Here is an 18,991-nt window from a genome sequence, read left to right on the forward strand (position 1 = left end):
TGCGGCAGGTGCCGGCCTGGGAGGCCTCCAGCCCTTAGGCCTGACGTGGCGGGGGCTGGGGTTGGGGCTGATCGCGGGGCTTCGTTGGAGCCGGGGGAGCCGTGTCCCGCAGACTGTCGCTGCTGCCCTTTAGCTTCCAGCTCTGGAGGCCGCTCTCCTTTGAGAGCGTTGTGGCCCTGTGGGAAGGGCTGGTCCTTCCCTGCGGGCGGCTTCGGTGGCCCCGTGTTGGCCGTGCCGTCGCTCCCCGCCCGTGAGAGAGGTGGGATGAGTGCCGGTGGGTGTGACACATGGGTTCTCCTTCTCAGCCTTGGTTGCATCTCCACAGGGACGGGCGTCTGGAGGAGTTCCCCAGCAACACGAGCGCTCCTGTGCCATGCGTCTGCTACAGCGAGCGAAGAACCCCGGCCCTAGCTAAGGTCAGAGATGTGCCTGCTTCTGAAGGGGATGCGTCACCGAGATGTTGTAGCCGGGGCGTTGCCAGGCTTCCAGAATCCGTGCTGTGAGCATTGTGGGGATTGCCGCCTGCCTGCTTGGGACGTGGGGGAGCATGGAGCTGGCGGTTGCTGGGTCTGCAGGTCCTGGTGCTGAGAGCCGGTTCCGAGTGGGGAAATAGCACGGTGATTGCCAAAGATAGGATATACGCCGGTGTAAATGCGGCGTGTTGAAAGCCTCCCATCTCGGCTTAACGGGTTGGTTTGCTGGAAGGAAATGGTTCTGTGGGGAAAGCGTTCCCTCTGCCAAGGTGAGGAGGAGATGATGGGGTAAAAGCCTGCGTTACCCGGGGGTGCGCGGCTGCATCCCGCTGCCTGCCGCTTCCTGGTTGAGGGAGGAGAAGCTTGGGAGATCCTGCGGTCGGGCTAGGTGTTTTAAAAATAGCCACGGCTGGGAGGTGGTGTGGAACTGTAGGAAGTGGCTTTTGCAAAGACAGATTCTTTAATCTCTGGCTTTTGTGACATCTGCTCCGGTGGAATGCGTGGCGTGTGGGGAATCGTCCACCCCGTGGAGGAGGTTTTGTGTGTGGTTGGGGAGGAGTTGGTCACCGCCGGGAGGTCTTGAAAATAGCCAGCGTTATCGAGGTGAAGCTATTCGTGGTGCTAGGCGTTAGCTTTCTGTGTCATAAAAATTGCATTGGGTTCTTAAAGCTGCTGATCTGATTACTGCTCAGCCTGGTGAATGTGCAGGCAAGCAGCCCTGTGATGGCTAACGGGCAAGATCCAGGAAGAAACGCCAGCAGCACCGGCTACGCTGTAGGTGAGGGATGGAGTATGGAACTTCTGTCACCAAAATTCAGAAAGGAGCAGGACAAACATTCCCCTTCGGATCACTCTCTGGGGCTCGCCATCTCTGCTGTGTTTGTATAACTTTCCTCCCTTTGCGGAATGCTGCAAAGTTCTGGGCTTGGTGTTGGGAAGTACTGACTGCTGCACCAACCTTGGCAGTGCTGTCCTGTGAAAGGAGGTTTGGTCAGGGTTCCATTTCAAGGCACTGGATGTGTCAGTGTTTGCAGAAACTAGGATGTCTGTGGCTTCTGATGGCTTAGGAGTTGCTGGAAATGGGCAATGAAAAGGGCGAACTTCCCTCTGCTGTGTCTGCCCGTTCCTCTTTTCCAGCCCTAGGAAGGAGCAGTTGTGCAACACTATGATCTGAGTGGTTAAAATTGAGAAACGTGCTGCTCGGGGAGGAAAAGTGAGAAGGTCAGAAATATTCCCTCGGTGGGAATGGAGCTTGCAAGCCTTAGTCCTAGGGTGCTGAAGATGCAGATGTTCTGATGGCTTTTTACAGTACCAAACACAGAAATGGGCGGAGGGGTATTTCAGGTGCAGCCTCATCCTGGGAGCGAATTAATCTTGAGATAGAGCCTCAAAACTAGGTCACTTTGGTTTCTGTGGTACAGTAGAGTTGTATGCCTTTGCAAACAGGATTCACACGCTCCTTTGAGCCTCCGTGACTTAGAAAACTCTCTTAAAGCAACGCAAATCTCAGTCTTTTTGCTTCACAGGTGCCTTTCAGGCAAGCTGAAGGCCTGCAGGAAGTGCAGGACTGCTGACATTTGAGAGCATAAACCCCAAAATGCTTGGTACGCTGCTTGGTTTTGGGTAGGTGATAGGGGGCTTTGAGTCACTTAAGGCCTCGCCTGCAGTGTCGTGATCTTTCTTGTATTAAATCAGCAGGGATTCTGTTGTGACTGCTGCTGGGGGGAAGGATGCTCGGGACTCACAAACTACCAGAGTGGTTTCTAGGTTGGGCAATGTGCCTGCACCCTGCTTTCGGTCTGAGAGGACTTCCCTTTGCAACGTGCCACCCAGGTGGCAATTAACAGCTTAAAGCTGACGCTCTGATTCTGACCACGATCCAGCAGATGAAGGAAGTACAAAACCGCTGCTGGATCCAGCTCGGGAGGGAGGAAGTCATTTTCTGTAAGACAGCCATTGAGATGCTCGGAGCAGACAAATCATTTTCATCTGCTTTCAGAGGGCTGTGGGGGCCAGCTGATTCTTAGAAGGAAGACTCTGTGGTTTATGAAAGTGCCCTTTATGTTATCTGGACTCTGACAATGGGACTCTTGAGATGTGTGGATAGCTGTGGGATGTTTATTCGTGCCGGGACAGATTCTTCTTGAGTAAATCAAGCTTTTAACTTGCAGCTTTGTGCAGGTCTCTTCTCTATTCTGAAGTGTGCACGCATGGTAATGTCATTCAAGTCCGTGCCTGCCAAAACAAACACGCAGGGCACGTTTTTCGTGGTGGAGGGAATGGCTGTGATACTTCAGGTTAGAGCTGTATCCCTTCACCTTCAAGCTAACACTTGGTGGCTTTTCTTTTTCTGAGGAGAAATCAGAGGGGGAAAAAAAATCTTCAACGTTTGCCTGCGGCAGGATCTATCTAGCTTGGAGCTTTTCAATAGGAAGAGATGCAAGTTAGGGGAAAAAATGGGCAAAATTTGTCCACAGGAAACCTGAAAACCTAAATTGTATTTACTAGGTGTCCCCGTGCTCTCTGACAATACGCTATGCGTCCCGTCTCCTCTGAGTGTGATTGCTCTACGTGTAATTCTGTAGTACGGGATGCTGAGCACTCTTCTCATCCTGCTGGCTTGTTGGAGTGCCTGAGTTTGTCATATGGTGCCTGGCATCTGGATCCAAGTGCGTTATGAAACTCACATAGCCTTAACTGGGCTGCTGGAGAAGGCAATTAACTGTTTGCAGCACTACTGCAAGCTTGGAAGGAGCAGCGTACAGTGAAGTGGAATATCCTAGTGTCAAACAACAGATCTGCAAGTGAAATGGTGAATCCCTTGGGCCAGCTGAAGTAAAATTGTACTGGCTAATAGGAACAAGTGGTGAAATTCAGTACCTTGTGTGGTGTCGTTGCAGTGAGTACAATAAAAAGGGGCAGGTGGCTACGGGTGAAAACTTGACGCGTGTTTCTCCCCGACAAGCTTTCTCTCAGATTTCTGATGTGTAAAGCTGGAATGGACACAGCTCTGCATCTGTCCCAAAGGAAAATAGAAATGATTTGGTGCAGTTTCTTTGATATGCTTGCTGGTGTTTACAGCTGTAGATAAAGCCTCGATGCGCTTTTGGAATATAGATTCCAGCTCAGAAGTCTGAGCCTCTGGAGGCTTGCCTTTTCCCCATGTGATCTGCTAAATGATCTTGCAAAGCTCTGCTATTTTCTCTCGTGGGAAATTAACTATTTCGCTTCCTGGAACAGAGGAGCGAGTCACATGCTTTTGTGTGAGCTTGCAGTATCTCAGTCAGCCTACGATTGTCCTAAATAAAGCAATTCCTATCTTCTGTCACCTCATGTACTGCGTTAGTGGACTGTATCAGAACCTGTCAGAAGTGTTCTTCATCCAAATTCAACCTAGGCACAGCTGCTTAGGGAAGTGAGCCTGCCTCATCCCTGGAGGTGCCCAAGGCCAGGCTGGACGGTTCCCTGGGCAGCCTGAGCTGACGGGGGGCAGCCAGCCCATGGGCAGGGTTGGGACTGGGTGGGCTTTAAGGTCCCTTCCGACCTAAGCCATCCTATGGCTCTGTGAAGGGGAGAAGCTTTTCTAGCCCAGCAGTCTGTGTCTCGTGTTGCGGACTCCTCCCTGCTGAGATGTGTGTCCTTCCTTTGAAAAGGTCCTCAGCTCGAACCTCTTCCACTACAGTACCCCTCTTGTTGCTGTGCTGTCTGATTCAGTTGTTTGTCGCCATCTCCATGGCATCCAAGCGTCTGCTGCTGACAACCACTTTGCTAAATGAGAGCATTCAGATAAGAACCTCAGCCTCTTTCCTTAGAGGGGTGGCGTGCCCGTGGTGCCCTGGCAGAGGAAATGAAAGCTCCCATTTGCTCTGTTGGAAAAGAAAGCCGAGAAGCAGCCATTTGTGACTTCTGTTACGTTGTGCTGGGTGCTCTTCCCTGAGCAGGACGTATGGAAAACAGTGACAGATTGCTTTAATGAGAGGTCCTCTATATGAATGCTGCGGGATTGCTCTTGCTCTCACCTTTGCCATTTTCCCTTATTTTCCAGTATAGAAAGAAGCTGCTTGCTCTTTCAAGTCTTCCATCCGAGGTTAATTTGAGGCTAAAACCACTTGGCACACGAACAATGAAGAGCGCAGGGAGGGAGAGCTGCCTTTCCTGAGCTGCGTGTTCTAAAATCGGAAAGAGTACAGCTTTCCTCGAACCCCAGTGACATGAGTGGAGTGAAGGGCAAAATGCCCTCGTGGAACTGTGCTGTTAGAACTCCTCCCTGCAGGAAGCCCTGTCGTTCTTCCACCGGAATCCCTTTCCCCTCTCTAAATCTCCTATTTTCTCCCTGGTTCAGTGCTTTGCTTTTGGAATCGAGTCTTTTTCCGTCCCCAAAAATCAACAGGGAAGAAAAAAGGAAGACGTGTCCTTTCCAGCTCTCGAAGAGCAAACCCATCTGATCGTGGCCCCTGAGGTATTCAGTTTTAACTCAGTAGGAAACTGGGACGTTGACAAATGCAGAGCTGCCCTGGATGTGCCTCCAAGTCGTTGCTGGCTTAGAAGAGGCTGAGAGAAATCTCTTAGCTGGCTGCGTGTAGTTGATTAGTTAATTGTTGACCTTCCTTTTTATAGGACTCCAGCTCTCTGCATCAGTTCTCGGAGGCCTCGCTCTCCCTTTCTTCCTCTTGGATGAAGGTGGGGGAATTAGTGCAGGCCGTTTTGGGGCAATGTCATGCAAGCCTCCCATGAGGAACCTTGAGGTTGGTAATATCTTTATTCTTTAGGACACGCAGCGTGTATTTTGTGATGAACTGCTCTGAGCGGGTCCCAAGAGGACGGTGTCACCTCAGAAATGGTCTTTTTCCTTCGAGTGGGAGCGGTGAGGAGCAGAGAAATGGAGCGTGCTGCTGCGAGCCGTTGAGCTGGCACAGAGCTTGTCCAGCTCTTTGTTCTCCTGTACCCTTGTGTGCCTGCAGGCCTGCAAATGGAGGAGCTCGGGGTGGCTGGGCAGCGTTCAGTGGGAGTCTTCAGACAGCAGGCATTTGCGGAGACAGGGATTAATGAACAAAGCGTTCAGCATCGAGAGCAAGAAGAGGAAATGAGTCTTTGTGGGACTTGAACTTCTGTCATGGTGCTTAATGAAAGCCTGATAAGAAGTTGCTGTTGCTCTGTATTTTGAGGCTGTGCTGCAGAACCGGGGAGGTGAAGTAGCAGATCTGTCCTGAGGCTGCTTTTAATGGCTGGTCTCTCAGAAATATTCCTATTGGCAAGAGGGTAGGAGGAAATTCGCTGTGTTCTCTGAAACGAGAGCGTGCACGTTCATATAAAGTCAGTTGGATGACATCTTCTGGGTGCACGAGTGCTTCTGTTTGCTGCAGAGACTGAGGCAGCTTGCCTGGGTGAGCAGGGGAGAGGATGGAGTTGCTGAAGGGAATGTGCAAGTCTGCAGCACTGCATATCCTGGACTGTTCTCTGAGCTCATTATCCTTTAAGACACTAACGATGTGCAGTGGACAAGCCAACGGCCTTCATGTCCCGAGATGCCATTATATTTGTCCTCTGAAAAGTTCTGCTTTTCTGATTGCTTCTCTACTTAACTCTCCTTTCGTTAAAGACAAAGGAAGACTTGACATCAGTGTAATGGAAGGGTTTTGAATGGAACAGAAGATGGCCAAGGACAGAAAGCTCCTGTCTTGCTTCCCACCTGACTGTGCACGCGAGGAATGGGGCCTCTCATCTGTGTGATGTCAGCACTAGGCAGCAAGGCGTGCTTTTAGGAGCATAACAGAGCTAAGCAGGACGGGGAGAAGTGGTGCTGGTTGCTTTTGCCTGCAGGTTCGATTGCATTTCGTGTCGCTGCTCTGTCTATCACAGTCGTGAAATGAAATCCTTTTGAGTGCAAATGCAGAGTAGGGTGTGGGTAAAGCAGTCAGGAACTTTCTCACTTCGAGTTACCTGATTTATGACATGAAAATTGCCGTGTTAACGTGGATTTGCTTTGCAAACCGTTCGACTGGAAGTTACCTGGTGTTATGCCAGAACACTCCCTTTGGTGAGCATGATTAAATACAGCTCTTGAGGCCTCATGGTTCAGACCAGAAGCTGAGCACTCCCAAAGAAAGAGCAAGTTGAACTTTCAACAGGCTTCGTTTGGCTAACACGCTTGATTTCCTTCTTCAAATATTAATTGGGTGGGGAGCGTGAGGGAACCCCCTGTTCCTTTTCCTGGTGTGAACTACTTGGTCATGCCAGCGTGTCCGTGCTCACAGCTTTTGCTTTGACAGGAGGAGCTGCAGATTGGTCTCCTGCTGCTGGATGTGCCAGACCAGCACTGGGCAGTGCCTGAGAGCAGCGTGCTGGGACTCTTGCTCATCACAGCCCAGAGAACCAGGAGATCCTGCATCCCAGCGACGTGCCCGTTGGCTTCCTTGTGCTTTAGGTGAAAGTAGCAGGGTTGCTCAGCTGCCTTGCACCCACCCCGCTACGGCTCTGCAGGAGTTTTCCTGATGCAGCTGCTTCACAAGGGAGTTTTTGTTGAAATCCTTAGGTCTTTGGAGAGGTAAAAATGGCAGGTGCCACGTAGTAGAGGAGGAGAAGAGGAAGTTCTTTGTCTCAGTGACTCTCCTGTTCTATAGGGAGCAGGGGTGGAAGAGATGAGAATCGTTATCTCTTCAAATATGCATAATGTTCCTGCTGCAGAGAAGCAAGGTTACCAAGACTTCATCTGATATGTCTGCTACTGGGAGAAGGGATGAGGTTGGAAGCAGTTGTGGCTGTTAGGTTCCTATGGGAACAGATAGGAGATGCAAGGGCTTGAGTTCTCAAATCTAAGGGAGTTTGTTGAGGAAGGTGGGCTAAAGATTGCATTTTTGGTTGGAGTGGGAAACAAATACACCGCGTTCTCCCCCAACTGTCGTTTTTCTCTGCTGAAGAGATGGGATTTTGTGCAGTGTCCTCGAGGCTGCTCCGTGACCATGGAGTTAATTACAAGGTGGGCAACGAGCTGCATGAGCCTGCCCTACTGCTGCTGGCTAAGCCAGCAGCTCGGTGCTCTTAGACTGCATAATTCTGCTGGCCAAGAATGCAGAAACTCCACAGAGCAGTGGTGCTTGGGGAAGCAAGGTGAGCAGCCTGGTCTGAACGCATGTTCCCGATGAGATACTTCTGATTCAACCCCATTGAAAGTAGAGCTGATGTTCAGGGCTGTTTGGTTTCCAGCTGCTGCCCGTTGTTCAAGGCACTTTCTAGCACATGCAGGACGTGGCTTTAGCAGTTTGTCACGGTAGCTGAAGGCTCAGGGAAAGAAGGTGTTCGGGTATTAAAACGGATCCTTTCATGTGAGTAAAACCCATCGTTTTGCCCTTTGATGTTGCTTTCACACAGGCCCAATTCTTGAGCTGCGCATCCTGGTTCTTTGACCTGTAGCTAAGTCAACACAGCTTGGCCAACGAGCAAGGCCAGCGGTGTGGCTCACACCTGGTGCTGAGCTGTGTGGGGGTGCTCAGTGGAAATGATATCATTTCCTTGTAGTCCTTATGCTTCATGTATTACCTGCATGATAAAATGCAATTTGAGATAAGTTAGGTGTACAGAAAAGCTTTCGAGTGGTTCATTTAGAGGATCGCTCTGCCTTCTCTGCAACCTTATACGAAGGGCACCTACTGAAGATGTGGAGCTATTTAAAGAACGTGACTTCAGCTTCCTGGTGGAGGGAGAGAAACCCATCCTAAAAATACTGCCCTTGACTGCAACGGTCGGCACCAGATCTCATCAGATTGCCCTGAAGTTGTCATGCCCTGAAGCTGGAGGCACCTGAGGGAAAATTGGAGGTGTGCTTGTGGCACCTGGCTCTGATGGCCGGCAGGGAGAGATGGCACGAGGGTCACCTCAGCCCTGCTGGCAGCGTGGGCAGAACATGATGCCTGGGTGCTGTGTGAAGGTGGCTGGCTGCTGCTGACTCAGTCATTGACTTCTTTCCTTCCTTCCTCCCGTTTGATGTTTTATTTCTGGATTCTTTGACTTCTGTCCTGAGAACGTCACTGTTTTCTAACCTGTATCCGTCCGATGGGATCGGAAGGTTTATCCCATAACCTAACACATCTTAGAAGCCAAATCTTCTTTCCAACGCAGCCTCCTGCTGCTGGAAATGCATACATCTCCCATTTTCTTCTGTTTGTTTCCCTCCCTGGGTAATTAGGGTAAAGAATGGGAGTCCTGGGGGGTGAGGAAGGAGAGAGAAGATGTGTAGCAAACTGCAGTGTGCATGTGGAAAGGTGCTGGGGTCGTTCCGGTGTCCTTTATATACTACTTTCCTTCTCCAGATGAACTTCACTCTGTTGGCTGGAACATCTTTACAGTTCCAGCGGTGCCAGGAGAGATCATTGAGCTGTCAGTGAATTACTTATGGTGTCGTTCTACCAGTAGTTCTGTTCCAGAGTGATTGTTTTGGCCTGTTGGCATGATTCTCTCAGCTGAAGGATAGTCCAGCTCTTCAGACGGACGCTGTGATGCTGGAGTGTGGCTGAAGAGTACATGGGAAGGAAGAAGCCTATGGGCCTTTGTTATTTGTACTTGAAAGAATGCTCAAATCCATCGTGTGCCGGGCAAGTCAGTGCTCAGAGCTGAATGCTGCAGCTGGCCGTGCTTCCTGCATCTGTGTGTTCTGCAGTTCTCTTTGCAGCGAAGGGAAAATCCTCCTTTATCCGTGCGGTGTTCTGCCACGTGATGTTATGAACCTTGTGCATCCCAAGACGTACGAAATAATTAGGTGGTCATATGAATAGTGGCACTAACGTGTACAAAGGAGATCTTAATCCTCTTGCTTCCGACCATAAACTAATCGCTAGCTGCTTCTGATGGTGAGTTCCATATGCAGCAGGATTACTAGTGTCTTGCACCTCGGTGCTGCTACGAGTTTCCAAGGAGGGAAGGAGCGTGGAAAACGGAGCTGCCCGATGGCTTCCTGCAGCTGGACAGAGGGAAGAGACTGAAGAGAAGCAAGCGTGTGCTCCTGAGGTCGCCACGATTTGGCAGTCTGATGCCAGAGGCCCAGGTTTGTGACTAGAGGAAGCGTGCTGCTTGAAGGAGGGGCTGTCTCCAGGAACACTGTGAAGAGCTGCGAGAAGACGCCTGGCATCTAGCTGCGGTTGGTCCTGTGATGTGTGAGTGAGTGCTGAGGAGATCCCCTGTTCGGAGTTGGTGAGTACAGTCCTATTTTGGGAGAAGAATTGGAGCCATCTGACAAGGCGATCGTCTTCGGCAGTTGTTGCCTTTGTGGTAGGCACAGAAGATCTCAGTTTGAGTCAAAGCTGACGTGGTTTGCCAGTGCTGTGGGCTAGGCTTGGTGGTCTCTGAGGTCTGTGCAGAGTTGAAGTCAAACAAAAGGTTTCTGCAAGAATGTGGGCACGACTCCTGTAATTACTGTGTGGAAAGTCTGGAAATGTTTTCCCATGTTGCCCAGAAAAGAACTCGGCTTGATTGTTTGCCTGCATTCAGAATCCAAGTGCCAGAAATTGAGGGAGGAAGTAACACAGGATTCTGTGATGCGGGAGATGTGAGACCTGGGTTAGGCTTTTGCCTGATAGTTGGGTGCTTCATTGTATATTAATCACTTAGGTTAATTGCTATATGGTATGGTTCTGAGGCCTTCGAGCTCTCATCAAGGATGAGGATCTGAATCAAGTGCTGTAACTGAACAATGTCAACTAAAGGCTTTTTTCTTTTTTTCTTCAAGCTTTGAAAATTCACTTTTGGCAAAGGTGAAAGAGTTCCCAAACCACAGGTCTTGTGCTCGTGTTCTATTCCAAGATGATTACAGCCTTCCCACCAAGGCCTTGACTTCTGAAGCCCGACTGAAAAGCTTGAAATGAGTGAACGCTTGATGGTTAATTGTACTGTAGTTAAAGGAGAGGAGGGGGGAAAAAAAAAAAGTCCACACTTAAATAAATTCTGCAGAAGACATTGCCACAAAGGCACTAAATTTAATTACAGGGATAATGATGTATTGCCTACAGCGGGAGAGGAAAAAGTACTTTCTTGTCTAATGGTCTAAATCTGTCTTTCTCTGCCTTGGCTCAGAGCCAATCGCTTGTCCTGGAATATATCTGAATAAACAGCTTTTTTTTTTTTTCCCCCCCTTATAATCCTGTTTGGGTTATGAATTTGAGCGTGAAGACTCATTTAGCGTTTGGAATTATCTACCAGTCTACAAGGAAGGGTGGTCTTGCAGAAAATCCAATTGAGAATGCATCCTTTTCCGGAAGGCTGCTCGAGCCACGGCTCTGCCCTTTCTGTGGGGACGAGCCCCCTCTGTGTTGGTAAGTTTCTACAGAAAGATTGGGGGTCGATTTCTGTCCTTCCTCACTGATGGACAAGTCAAGTTGCTGCTTTTTTCCTAACTGCTGAGTTACTGATGTTTTGAGGATGACCTCGCTGATTCTCTTTGGGTGAGATGACATTTTCCTCATGGAATAGTGACCTGGACGCCGGTGACAGCTTTAGGATGAGCGCGTTGCGCTGGTCCACCCTCTTTTGGAAAAGAACAGCACAGCGGGGCCAACTGTGGCCTTGGGATGTGTTTTTTTTTTTTCCAGGAGGATCTGTAGCTGAGTGCCAGGCGAGCTGCGTGGCTGAGCTGTGTAGTCTGACCTATCTCCTCGTGTTATTTGCTCCCAGATAAGGTGGCCACTCTCGTTCCTTTCTCTTCAGCAGTTCACTGGCCCCAGATGGATGACATTTAGATGAAGCTTGTAACGAAATTCTATCCGCCTCTCTCTGGCAGGGAGAAGATAACCTAGCTTCTTTCCCAGTCCCCCTTTGTGATCTCTGATCCCTTTCATCTTGTTGTCGTGCTTCTCTATATTTTAGTTAGCTTGCTTTGGATTTATGTTCTCACTAGTGTCCTGCTGCTTTTTTTGTACCTCCTGCAGCAGTCCTAAGCCTGCAGCACCAGGGTTGGTGCACTCCTATGCATGGCTGGGCCACATTTCATGTGCTGCATGGGCCTGGGGAAGAATTATTCCCAATTTCCTTATGTACAGCTTGTTAATAGCCATAATTGTAGTCTTTGTCGGGCAGTTCACATCTGTACAACTGCTTGAAGCCAAGGAATGTCTGGTCAGAGTATTCCTGCTGCAGCTCCCCTCTCCTCAAATGAAATAGCAAGAATGAACAGGTGTGATGTTGTTCTTCCAGGAGCAAGGGGAGTCAACTGGGGAGTGCTCTGGCAGTGGGTTTATGCATGAGCTGCATGAGGGAGAGCGGAGAAGTGCAGGTGGATGGTGCGTGAAGGAGACAGACACCTGAAGAACATGGGAGTGCTCATTTGGCATCTTGTCAGCAAATGTGAAGTACCCTGCCTGAAGACAGGACTATGTGGCTGTGCCGCCTGCAGCACGGAGCTGTCAGATTTGGGGAGCAGAGGGAAGAGATGGTAATGAGCTGTCCCAAACCCAGGGTCTGGAGTGATGAATTAATTGTCAAATGGACCGGTCACGTTCTGCTATTCCCAGATGGTTTGGCTCTTTCCTGTGGATTAGAAATATCAGCAAATAGAGGCCAGCGTGACTTCACCACATTTTGTTGTTTGCAACCTGCAGCTCAAAAGTGCCAAAAGAAGTCTACGTAAGCTGTGTGGCAACAGGAACCATAGGATCACAGAATGGTTGGGTTGGAAGGGACCTTAAAGCCCCAGCCCCCTATCCAGCCTTGCCTTGGGTGTCTCCAGGTACAGTGCACCCACAGCTTCTCCAGTTGGCCTGCTGGGCTGCAAGCACACGCTGCTGCCTCACATCCAGAGATCCATCCACCGGGACCCCCGTGTCCTTCTCCATAGGGGCTGCCCTCATGTTCTTCTCCCAGTCTGCACGCATCTGGGATTGCCCCGACCCCAATGCAGTGTTTTACACGAGGCCTTGTTGAACCTTGTTGGATTCCTGTGGGCCCACGTGGAACTGAGTTGTCTCATTCAATAAAAGGAATGCTTTCTCTGCTCCTCTGAAGGTCACTGGGAACGGGGTTCTCATGAGGCCTGGGGGTCAGGGCAGCTGGGCTGCCAGAGGGGCCTGGTCAGCAGGGCTGGGCTTTAGAAGCAGAGCTATTGGAGGCTCTGTCTGAAAAGAGCTTTGAGCTCTGGGTGATGGGAAGTGTGTATAAACATATGTATATGCATCTCTTAAATATGACTTTGTTATGGCTTAAAAGTAACACAGGATCAGAGAAACCTGGGCTTGATTCACCCTTGCTTATGTAAGCAAATTGGAAGTAGACCTTATGCCTTCTCAGACACGCATCTAAAGCTGAAATTCAGGAGGAGTCTGGGTACTTCAATATGGCAGGATTCAATGCCAGCTTTGTTGTATCTTCCCCTGTGAGTGGGGAAACACTGGGAAGCCACGTTTCCAGGACAAAGAGGAAGCTGTTGGTCTGCTTGGGCACAGGGGTGTGGGACCTGCACTGTCATCTGCTTTATCCTGTCTCTTCCATGCACGTGGCTTTGACATCTTTATCTGCACTACCAACTGGAGGAAAACTGCTTTGCTTTGATTTCCCCTGAGCCTGAAAGTGGGGCTTCATTTCCGAAACCAGGAGAGAGTTGGAGCTGCGTGCAGTGAGCTGGGCAGCGCTCCGCAGTGATTTCCTTTAGGTTCCTGGTGGACCAAGCCTTTGGGGCTAGGGAACAGCTGTCAGCAGCTGGAAGGAGGAGCACTGCTGGGGTACTCCGGGGCATGTTAGCAACAGAAACGTGGAGAAAAAGAGATGGAGAGCTGCAAAGCAGTGCAATTAAGGGAAACCACAGTAAACGTGGAGACTGGAAAAGGAGTAAGAGAATGACAGCATAATGAGGGAGTGGGTTGCCAGAGGAGAGAAACGCATCAAATCTGCAGACAAGAGAGGCTTTCAGCAGGCAGCGTGTGTATGGATGTGAACAGGGCTGCCGCTGCCTCTGGGGCTGGGGGCCAAGCTGTGGGGTCTCTGAGGTGCTGGGAGTTGGGCCGCTGCACGCTGAGCCCTGCAGGGCGTTATTTATAGCAGCAGGAAAAGTTTGCTCAAGCTGTCATTTGTGTGAGCTGCAGTCTAGCTCTCTCTCTCCCTCCCGCTCTTGCTCGCTTCAGATTTTCGCTGTAATTAGCACGCTTTGCATGAGCCAGGTCAGGGCTGGCAGCTTTCTTTAGAAGTCTGTGTTCTCCAGGCAGGAATAAGGAAATATTTTTTTCTTCTGGGAATAGTTAACCCAATCCTTTGTTTTATTTCAAGGGTTGTTCTCACGCACCGAGATGGTAGCCGTGCGGAGGGAGGAGCAGAAGCACAGATCCTCTCTGAAGTCGCAGCCACAGAAGCCCGTGTCTGAAAACGCAGTCAGGCTTTCAAGGTTCCCTTTGAGCTTTGATGCAGCTGAAGAATCTTCTAGGGATTCTCATCCGTGCTGATAGGGGCTGGCTGGGGATGAGAACAGCCCGTTAGTCAGTATAAAGCCCTTCTGCCGTCGCTTACCTCGAAAGCCTGTTTCCTTTAGCATCTGAAAAGCTTCCTTTTGAGCACGCCCAGCGATGGACTGAGAGCAGCAGAGGGTCAGTATTTGAACGCGGGCAGTTAGTAGCTGTGTTTCTGTGACAGATGACAGCGGTGCTCTGTTGTCACACTGAAAGGCCCCTTACGGCGTACGTATCTGTGAAGTGATCTAGCTGCTGTTATCCGTGGCAAGGAGACTTGCAAGCTGAAATTCACAATTTGGGTATGGGATTTTAGGAAACAGGATGTATTTCTGCCCTGCGGGATGCACCTTAAAGGTAGTCGGTGCTGTGCTGACCCTCGTGTTGCTTGCAGTGCTCAGCAGCGCAGATAACGCCTTGCCAGGGAGAGCTCATTTCTTTGGTGCTTGATCTTTGGTCTGTTAACGTCCCAGGGTAAACATTCAAGGGAAACTGGATCTGTTTGTGATACGGGCGCGTGGCCTGGCTTGGCACCAAGGGGAGCCCTCCTCTGGGTGTTAGGAGCAGGTGACATTTCACGGGATCCTGCTGGAAAAAAAAAAATGGACTCAGGGTTTTGGGAGCTTTGGATATTATTAGTGTGAAGCCAGAGTTATGTCGAGGTGGGGGAATGATGGCAACAGAGAGCTAGCTTTCTAAGCAAGACTGTGTTTGGTCGAAGGTGTTTGCAGGAATAGCTGACGTTTCTGCTCGCAGCGTATCCCAAGTGTAGATTAATGCTCAGTGAAGGCTCTAAGAAATCCACTTCTAGGGCGTCGTGGTCTTGGAGTCACTCTGAAAGCACGGTGAGATGGGCTAACAGCATTCCTGGGTCTGTGAGTGAGAGTAGAGGGGAAAAAAGACACCTTAGGAAGGGCAACGTGCTGAGAGTTGTAAGAAGCCAACTTCAGTGACAAATGGCAGGGGAGAGCGGCGAGAGCGTAATTGTTGGAGTCACTTCCAACAATCAAAGGAGAGCTCCTAAGTTCAGATTTCACCCCGGGTGACTTCAGGACAGAATGCTCACACCTTTAGCACGCTTGGCAGCCATTGCCTTGCTCAGGGGCCTGGTGCTGCCCTGCTGCTTTTGGGGAGGGGAGCAGGGAGCGGTGTTGACCACGCGGTTTTCGGGTTTGGCAGCGATCTTCCTTTCTCCCACTTCTTTCACTTTTCTCTCGTCTTGGCAGTGGTGGTCCATTCAGCTCCTGCAAAATGACTGGTGTCTTTCCCTGGAATGTGACTCATCCTCTAGGGAATTCCTGAAGCAGTGAGTCAAGTTATTGGGAAAACTTTGCCCACTAGCGTGAAATAGGAAGCCAGGGAGCCTGTGGCATCGTAGAAAGGCAGTTCTTTTTCAGTGCGGCTGGAGTTGGCCTTTCTTTCTAAAGATGGTCGCTTCAAGATGAGCCGCAGCAGGGAAACGTCACTGAATTTGTTTATTTTCACCTTGAAACACGCTGTTCCTGACTTTCTCCTCCTGTTTTACGAGGTGGCCGATCTCATAAGCATTCCAGATGAATGGAGGAAAGCTGACAGATATGGAATTGTCAGGATTGCGGTGGAAAATAGCTTGCTTAAGGAAACAAGGCTGGCAGATAAGCCTCACTCGATTGCATCTGATGCATTCCTTTGCCACTTACCACTTCACCTTGCCCTTGCTGAATTAACCCAGCTCTGGTTGGTTTTCCAATGTGCAAATGAACCGTCGTGTCGTTTGCAACCACGAATTAACAAATTTGGAATGCAGCCGTGACAACAAAACCTGCAGAACTTCAATCCCCGCTGTTGGTTGGCTCCAGGAAAAATTAACTATTGTAACTCATCTGCAAGCATGGTTTGGCCACGGTTGTGCTTGCATTGCCTGCAAAGGCTGGAGGTGCTTGCTGTGCCTACAGGCCTGTGTAGGCTCTTCCAGCGATAATTTCCAGCATCCTTTTTCTTTCCCCTTGAAGCCAAGCTTCTCTCGTCACTGGTTGCCTGCTATTAAACATTAGCAGGCTTTATTACCCTGTAGAACAGCAAGTTCTATTTGAAATACAAAATTAGTTTCACTTTTTAATACTTCTTTTTTTCCCCCTAGCAACTTGGTCATTATTTTTGCTCAAGCTTGGAATTGTCAGTAAGCTCAGATTGTGGGCTTTGCTAGCACAAAATGTAGGTGGTTGCAGATATGTCGCCATTGATACACCGATTGGGTGTTGTTTTTAACTAAATTAATGTCAGCAGACTCAGATTGTGCTCCTTCTATGCTCCTAGGCTTTCAGTAGAGTGGCTCATCTTTAGGTGAGGCCGTCTGTTGGCTTCTGTTGTTTCTTGACCAGTTATGAAGACTTAATTCGCTGACACATCTGAAGTTTGGAGGTAAACTGTGTTCCTGCTGATGTTCAGGGCAAGAACCTTGGTGATCCTGGGGCCATGGGGTGAGGCTGCTTTCACCTTATCCTCCCTTAGGGGAGCCTGGGGGCTGTGGTCCCAGGAACAGGCTCTGAACCGACACCAGCAGACAGGAGGATTGCAGTTCATAGAGTCATGAAGGTTGGGAAAGATCTCTTAAGATCATCAGGTCCAACCTCAACCATGCCCACACCCCGCGTCCCTCGGTGCCACCTTCTACATTTTGTGTCTTTGTGTCCTGGTCCAACCTCCTCATGTCAGTTGTGTACGGGTGACACTGTCACTGTAGTGTGGTGGCCTTGTGGTGAGGGAGCTGCGTCTGAAGTGTGCCAAGCCCCAGGAGGATCTCTGAACCTTTCCTTTCTCTAACCTCGTGGCTTAGTCTCGCGGCTCTGGCGCTGCTTCTCACTTGATTTCCTTCTCCTTGGAAAACCGAGTGCAAAGGAGAATCAAAATCTGCTGCTGCTTGGAAGAGCTCGTCCTCCTTTGGTGTACCATGTAGTTTGCCTTCCTGTTCCAACGTGAGCCTCTGCTCGACCTCTCGTGTGCCTTGTTGTGAGATGCTCTGAGATCTTCCCATCCAGGGAAGGCACTTGCTGAAGGTCCAGATGTTTTTTCTCTCTGCTGTCCGTGGCTTATTCCTGCCGTTCTTTGCTAATGGTTGTTAGGGGTAAGCTGTGCAGGGGAGTCGTACGGCAACGGCTCTTGTGCTGAGTTCTGCAGGAGGTGCAGGACTGCCCGCATGCGTGCAGACAGCCAAGCAAACACCTTCTGGCCAACTTCGAAACGCTCTGCGAGGATGAAACCACGGTGCCCGCTTCTCCCAGCAAGCAAAGAACAATTCCCATATTGTGAGAATCCGAGCTCAGAAAGCGGAAGAGCTCCGCTTAAGGCCTTTAAAAAGAGCTGGCCAAGGACCAGTAAAATTCGTTCCAAGTTCTGATCGATGATTTCCATCAAGTACAGTAAGTGCTTATGGAAAGGCGTGCTCAATGGGAGCGAGAAGCTTTTGGAAGCTGCAGGGGTGATGACCCAGGCCTGCGTTGCTCATGGGGCGTGCTTGTGAGGTTCAGGTTGGGGTGAGCTGCTGGGGCTGGAGGTGCTGCATTTCAAGGGGAAGGGTTTGCGTTTTATGAAGCAGCAGCACGCATCTAAGGGTCAGGAGCTGTATGGTTCATCATGCTGAATGTCACTTTTGGTCACCTGAATTCGACAGACGTGGTTATTGTACGATGCCTTTTGAGTTTGGTATAACAAGTACGATTTGGCATCTGCAAGAGACACAGAGAGCTTCACGAGCTGTGAGAAGGTGAAGAAATGCCTGCGTGCTTAACAAGGGACAGAACATGGTTCTGCTGTGGTGAGGAGACAGGGAAAGTTGTATGGCACTGGGGGGGGAAGCGCTCACAACTGCAATCCTGAGTGGTGGCATTCCAGGTGATGTACCCAGCGTGGAGGATCCAGTTTTTGACATGGGGTTGGCCTCGCGTCCTCTGCTTTGCGGGACTAGCAAGCGAGCCATGGGAGGCTGAGCAGCTCCAGGAGGACGATGTGGGGCGGTCGAGGTGGGGATGCAGCACTGTGGATGCAGAGGGCTCCCAGGAAGGCAGCGTGGGCACGGATCCCAAAGCCAGCCCTGCTGGGGGGGTGGGTCGGTGTGGGTGGGCTCCTGCGGTACGAGATGTGCGCGGAGCCCTTTTCCTTTGGCCGTGTTCTGCTTGTTCTTGTGTACCTTCTTCTGAGGCTAATGTCAGACGTGATGGGATGTTGGATTAGGCTAAATCTCTGAGGTTTAGCTGGAATGTTGTCTCGCTGTAGCATTTTTCTCCCTTGCTCTTTTCTCTAAGCCTTCCCTTACAGACAGCTAATTCTCCCCTTCCCCCACATCCTGTCGGACCCCAGAGCATGTCACAAGGAATTAGCGGCTGAAAAGGCCAGCGGAGGCTGCTCCTCTGGAACAGGCTCTCCTTTCTGAGCCCGGGCTGGCCCCTCTGTGTGCCCGCTTTGTGTCCCGGCCAGCTCCCCTCCCCCTGGCCATTCAGTGCATGCCAGAGCTGAGGCCGGGCCCCGGCACCTTCCCAGCACCGCTGCCCCGTGCCATCTGCCGGGGCCCAAGGGCTTCCTGCAGAGCCAGAGATGTGCCACGGGTGGAGACCAGCCTTCCCTTCCCTTCTCTTCCCTCCCATCTCCGTGCCACTGGCGGTGTCGCCCGCTTTCGCTCCAGCTCCTTCCCACAATCCGCACACAATCTCCTTAGAATAGAGATGATGTCACTTCCTTCCAGAGGGTGTCGGGGGTGTGGAAGGGGGAGTCACGACCCCTGGCTTGGTGGCTCTCGCAGGATAAATGAGGTGGCTGCCCGGGAGGGAGGGAGTTGCTCCGAGGACCATGCCCAGCTCTGTCTGCGGGCAGGCGCTGTGCCGTGCTCCCCTTGGCTGGCTGGGTTTTTCAGTGACTGCAAGAAGAATTGGCTGTTCCCTCCTTCGCTCGTGATGCCAGTCTCCGTGGATCTGCACTTTCCCTGCAACGTCCTTATAGGAGAGAAGAATCCCCAACGGCTAGACCACAGGCCATGTAAGATTTTTGCTTCCATCCTTCTCACTCTGAGCTGAGAGCCGGGGCTCTGGGCTCCTTGCATGCAGGGCTTGTGCCTGCGTGAATTTCCACCCC

The 18,991-nt window shown here is 50.7% G+C and overlaps 1 protein-coding gene across 8 annotated transcripts in view; it reads left to right on the forward strand.

The window, feature by feature from the left end:
- Positions 1 to 18,991, forward strand: part of DAGLA (diacylglycerol lipase alpha) — a 51,900-nt gene that overhangs the window by 295 nt on the left and 32,614 nt on the right. For 3 of the 8 annotated variants that reach the window (XR_002440096.1, XM_021401070.1, XM_021401079.1), the window contains exon 2: positions 326 to 416. The gene's annotated coding sequence lies outside the window, so the exon portion shown is untranslated. The other 5 variants (XM_021401074.1, XM_021401069.1, XM_021401072.1 and 2 more) reach the window with 4 other exon arrangements.

The sequence above is a fragment of the Numida meleagris genome, chromosome 6, assembly GCF_002078875.1.
Source record: "Numida meleagris isolate 19003 breed g44 Domestic line chromosome 6, NumMel1.0, whole genome shotgun sequence".
Lineage (NCBI taxonomy): Eukaryota > Metazoa > Chordata > Aves > Galliformes > Numididae > Numida > Numida meleagris.